We start from the raw sequence: 6,246 nt of genomic DNA, 5'->3' as shown, positions 1-6,246 counted from the left end.
TAGCAAGAAATTCAACATTGCGCCGGTGGAAAAGACATGAAGACTGTCAGTCAGAAGAGAGGAATCGAAAAGATGAAAATATATATATTTTTTTCTCAAAACACATAATTTCCTTGTGTTCAGTGACTGCCTAAAGGCGGATTCACACATGCCAATTTGCGACTGTATATTTTACGTATTGTAGTACGTAGATTTTCTGAGTCGCAAATCAAGACCAACATGTTGGTCTTGCTAGTCGATTTGCGACTTTATTTACGTCGTGACGTCATTGAGTAAGCTTTGAAAATGTGATCTCTAGAGACAGATAAAATGTTAGAGTTGGTGAGGGAAAAAGAACACATCTGGGACCCTAGAAATGAATTATACAGTAATAAAGAAAAAAAAAAAAAAAAAAAAAAGCTTGTGCAAATCGTCGTCCGACAAAAGAGCTGCCACTCTACAAGAGATGTTTCCCTCAATGCTGGATTTTGTTGGAGGTGAGGATTGAAGGCTTGTTAGGATTTAATTTGATCGTAATTGTGCATAACCTTAAGATTAACAATTTTCTTATGAGAAATGTAGGTTAATTTAGAGTGTGGTAGAGTCCTTTCTATCCTTCTACTTAACCAGGTACGTATTCACAGGCATTTTCTTTTATCTTCCGGTACGCCAAACGAAGAGCAACCACAGCTTCAGCATCGTCACAGGAGGAAGACATATTGGCGAGTAGCTGTTTATTTACCATCAACTTCATACTAAGGTGCCAAGTATTCGATATTTTCCAGATGCTACGTATGACACTTTCCGAAATAGGAAGGGATAAGTCGGAAACTCAACGTACGTGAAAAAAGTAGTCGCAAATTGACACGTGTGAACCCGCTTTATTTTTGCGACAGTGATAAAAAGTCGAACATTACTATGGTAATACGGTAATACAATACTGTGGAAAGGGAACGTTGCTGCCAACAGTGCATTTACTTTCCCTTAATATACATTCTGAGCTTCGACACGTCCTGACCTAACACTGATTTGTATCATGATATTTTCCCTTCATCTATTTTGTACAGTCACTGCAAACTATAAGATTCACCTCTTGGTAGAATTCCAGTGTATTCTTGCCAACGAAATATTCCTTGTGGAAGTGTCCGATAAAAGGCAAGGCAGGTGGACTGGGTACGCCTTTCGAAGACCAATGGTTGTGGCGCCACTTGGAATAGGCCCACGCCAGCACCGCCAACGTTGCCAGTAACACCCACGTCTCCACGCCCATCGCACAGCCACCAAGTCTGAGAGAGAGAGAGAGAGAGAGAGAGAGAGAGAGAGAGAGAGAGAGAGACTGGCTTTACCATATTTTCTCTTGTACAGTTTTTTTTATCCTACTGATAGTGAATGAAGTGATGCAGTCGTTCAGTAGTATAGAATAATGCTGAGTTCCGTGATTAAAAAAGAAATAGCAACTAGAACATAAGAAAACTGTATTATCAGTATTCAAAAGGGTAGCGTAAATACGTAGTGGTGCTAACGTTTAGTGCACCACAGACTTGAGAGACATAGAAAGCATCAATTAAGGCATATACGGGTACTTTGCTTCACTTTATAGTGTGTGTGTGTGTGTGTGTGTGTGTGTGTGTGTGTGTGTGTGTGTTACGGAAAAAATATCAACATGGCGTTAAACTATGGATAACAATATTACAAATGAGATAACGTATCTGATATGAGGGATCAATATGCAGGTAAACATACAAACTAATATTGGTTGACACGTATGTTTATGTGCATAAACCTTTTAGCCATGATATACGCATATTGTTATAAGTTACGTACGACCATTTGTTGTTACTAATTTTTTTTTTTTTTTTTTTTTTTTTTTTGCTGCAGACATGCACCACGACAAACTGTCACAAACATCACGGGAAAACCATATAAAACCAATGGGTTCCGATAAAGTCTGTTAAAAAGTGTTGAAGAAAGGATGTGATAACATGTAAAAATGTTGCTTGGCAAACGAAATAAGAAAAAAAAAATGGAACAGAATTACTCACCTGAAGACAAAAGAAAAAAAATATATATATATATATATGTATATATGGTTTGACTCCTTATACTTCTGGCCTTGAAACCCCTGCTGCCTGTCGCTCCGCACTGAGAGCCCGTGATTAGCAAACTGACTGGCATTCCGTTGCGGCACGACTCTTTATAAGTGGTTGCCCTCAGACAATCACAACCTAGCCTACCTCTCCTTAACTGTTTGCTTCTCTGATCAGTTTCAGTTTTAGCTGCATGGCTTCTCAAGGGTATTTGTTCCAATGACGTGGCAGGCTTGTTCTTAAAGTAGCACTAGAATTGTACAAACATCCTTCAATGCCGCAATAACTTATTTATTTAAATGAATGAGGACAACGTTACGGCGGAACTGAGGCGACCATATACAAGGCGTGGGACACACACACATCACCGAGTATTATCCTAATTAATCATGGTTCCATGGACTCGATCAAGGAAGCTAGAGACCGTCGGGAGACTTTTGTGATGTAATGTGGCTTCATGTCATTGTGATTACAAGTATTTATAACTACCGAATGCCAAGACTTCCCATGCGCTATAATAATTTAATTTTTTTTATTATTTGTGAATATAAGTGCCAAGGCCTCCTTGCTATACGAGGGCCTTCCCCAAGGTCACTACAGCCTGGCAGATCTCGCATTGAGCGCTGCCAGACGCTCGTGACCTGATAGGATCAATAATCCTATGAATGCTAGTAAAGTCCTTTGTTCTTTCTTCCTTTTTTCTTAATGTGTGTGTGTGTGTGTGTGTGTGTGTGTGTGTGTGTGTGTGTGTGTGTGTGCGTTCTATTCACCGGGTTTAATTACTAGATATACTTATGTCATTAATTGCCTAAGGAGAAGCCACTCCAAAAGTAGCTCTGTGTGTGGGTTTCACTGTTTTATCTGCTGCAGTCTCTGACGAGACAGCCAGACGTTACCCTACGGAACGAGCTCAGAGTTCATTATTTCCGATCTTCGGATAGGCCTGAGACTAGGCACACACCACACACCGGGACAACAAGGTCACAACTCCTCGATTTACATCCCGTACCTACTCACTGCTAGATGAATAGGGGCTACACGTGAAAGGAGACACCCAAATATCTCCACCCGGCCGGGGAATCGAACTCCGGTCCTCTGGCTTGTGAAGCCAGCGCTCTAACCACTGAGCTACCGGATGTGTGTGTGTGTGTGTGTGTGTGTGTGTGTGTGAATTGAGGCGATCTGGATTAAATGGAGATGATAGGGAGAGGGTATGAGAAGTGTAGCAGCAAGGAAGGAGTGGGGATAGGAAGGCGGAAATGAAGCAGTTGAGAAAGCTTTATACATCACAATTTCTGGCCAATGATATTCATCTTTTAAAATCCCTTTAGTTGCTCTGTCGTTCTAGATAAATGTTAGGGTAGGGTGAGGTGGGGGCAGATCGTACTATTTGTGGAAACAATATCACTGAAAAATTAGAATAAAATTTTGAAGGTAACACTGTGGATCAGAAATATTCTTCACGGAATAGGCTACCTACGACGCACAGCTAAATTTATCAGGACTAAATCAGTGACCTTTTTTGGCCATTTAACAAAAAAAAAAAAAAAAAAAAAAAAATCTATTTTGTACAAATCATCCTTATAGCGGGGATGATTCGTACATACTATGAGAGTATTTCATGCATGCTATTTTCATTCTAAAAAACTTAACTCCAAATCATAATTAATGATACATTGCTGTCTAAAATTGAAGACACATTATTCAAAGTGTTCAATTAATGAACGAACAACAGAATTAAGAGTATTTTCAGAGGCATGACTGCCTATCTTGGAAATCAGTATTACATGTCTATTTTATCATCCCTGCAATACCAGTAAACAATATTTTGAAGTGTAAAGTAAAACAGGTGTGCATCCGATTTTTTTTATTCTTTTTTTTATGAAAACTGGAAAACTATAGGGCTAGTTTTATAACTTTTATCTATCACTATCTCATTTCATGTTAAATCTTTTGTACGCTACACCCCCCTCATAACTTGTACGCTACACACCCTCCTCTGCCTTCAGACCAGCAGTATTACATCAACAACAATGTTGGATGAAGCCTAAATATATCTTCAAATATCACGTACGTACATATGCCTGATATTCATATTCAAAACATGACCAACAGGATCACCCTACATTTAAGGTTACAAAGCAATATACAGTATATGAATGTCTTAAGTCACATCAGATGCCGCAAAAATTTTAAATTTTGCTATAGGAGAAAATTAATGGTAGTAGCCATCCTTATTCGCCGACATCGTGCCCACTCTATGTTGCCAACCCTATCCTATAAATTCTCAAATTTTAACAGAGCTTGTACGGTCCATCCCCCTAGTACGGTGTTCTCCCACCTTACCCTATATAGAAAATTTTAAAATATGTAATGGTTTATAGAGACACAATTACCTGTACTAGCCCCTGGCTAACGGTAATGCGCTGCAGAAACACAAACGAGCTAGTGTGACTAGGAAATCATACAAAGTACTGGAGCCTGGAGGGTCTGCGCGCAAGGGGAGTCAGTGCTTTTTAGGCGTTTTCAGTAACACTTTGACTCTTTGAGGAAGGTCCAGTAGCGTTCGCCAATATACGCGAACGCCTCGCGGCCTCTGGCCCTCTACTGAAAGCGACAGTGTAACACTGCCAGACGAATCTCCCTCGTCGCTCGCCGGAAAAACTATTGCGCTCTTAGTCGCAGGACGCCAAGCTGAGACAGCCTCATTCCACCGTAATGTAAAAATATTATTATGGGAATGGGATAATTGAAGGCAAGGCTCAAATAAAACATTAAACATTTAATTTCTGGAGGGTATATTTTCTGACGGCCCTGGTAGGTACCTCTACACTCGGCAGAGGCTGGATGTATATACATGTCCCAATGATTTTGGTAGCACAGATCTGCGTCTACCTTGTTCAAAAAACATCTTGTCACAGACGTCACAGGTAAATCTGTTAAGTGTAAAAAGGTGTTGGTAATTCTTTATAAAAAGTCTGTCCCTCCCATCCTCTCTATCCCCCCAACTCCCCCCTAAACAAGCTTGGGGGCCTGTGGGGATGTAACCTAACCTAACCTAAATGTAACCTAACTGGACCCCCTCCCCGCTAGGGCATTAAGCTAACCTAACCTAATCTAATGTAACCTAGCCCTCCCCTGGAACCCCACCCCAGCTAGGGCATTAACCTAATTTACCATAACCTAACCTGATGTAACCTAATCGTGGGGGTTGCGCCTCCTTCCCTGGACCTCCTCCCCACGCTAGGCCATTAACCTAACCTAACCTATACGGAGGGAGGGAGCAGCCAGGCGTTAACCTAACGTACCATAACAAGCTAACAAGGGACCTAAAATATCTCGAGTGGCAGCGCGTGATTGGAGGGATTGGCTTTATAGATACCATGAAATCCTAGCTTATATGCAGCTACCCACAAATCCCTGCTTATACCCACAAATTTCTGTTATAAACAATAGAAAATTATTTCAATGTTTACTCTTGACTGGTGTAGAGCTCACTGGACTTACAAAAATTCCAACTTCGCCGAACACTCAAGTGCTATTACAGCCAAACCAGACGCGTGCATCTCAATTTTTTTTTTTTTTTTATGTTTACGGTAAGGTCACCAAGCCTTCTATATATGTGAGTTTCGTGTTTGTACGTGATACGGACCTTTTATAAAGATTAACCATATTGTTTTGTAATAAGTGAGCGCCTATGGCGGTATTGAGACCAAATAATAGAAGTGGATAGAGCCCTTAAGAGGTATCACTTCCACTGTCACATTTTCCTACTTTTTTTAAGGTATTACAGGTAATATACCCAGTATCCATTAATACACAATATGCCAGATAAGGCGTTACACCACTAATGACTGCTTGTCATTCAGTAGTTACATTGCCGAGACATTTCTGCTGTACATTCGTTAAGGTTGTTGCACTGGTCACAGAGGCCATGATGTGTGTTCGTTCGCCCAAAGTTTTCAGAGCACCACCATTAAAAATATACCCAAATATTCCGCAATATTGCTATAAACCTGTCATTGTCAAGCAACAGTGCAAATATCATATCATCTTTATATTTTACAAGTACCTACAAAAGGCTCACATAACTGGAAGTCAAAGTCGGAGTCACATTTTTTTTTTTTTTTTTTTTTTGTCTGTAGAACACACAGTAATAAGACGGGGAAACATCAGTGTT

General features: G+C 40.3%; 1 long non-coding RNA gene across 1 annotated transcript; it reads right to left on the bottom strand.

The window, feature by feature from the left end:
* Positions 1-1,042: 1,042 nt before the first annotated feature.
* LOC123518960 lies at positions 1,043-3,051 on the bottom strand. Its single transcript, XR_006678940.1, has 2 exons — positions 2,022-3,051; positions 1,043-1,265 (listed from the first exon to the last, which is right to left on the bottom strand). It is a non-coding gene; the product is annotated as an uncharacterized LOC123518960 (long non-coding RNA).
* Positions 3,052-6,246: the final 3,195 nt, after the last annotated feature.

The sequence above is a fragment of the Portunus trituberculatus genome, chromosome 44 (genome assembly GCF_017591435.1).
Source record: "Portunus trituberculatus isolate SZX2019 chromosome 44, ASM1759143v1, whole genome shotgun sequence".
Taxonomy (NCBI): Eukaryota; Metazoa; Arthropoda; class Malacostraca; order Decapoda; family Portunidae; genus Portunus; species Portunus trituberculatus.
The sequence above is the reverse complement of the archived record's forward strand: the minus strand, read 5'-3'. Positions and strand labels throughout refer to the sequence as shown.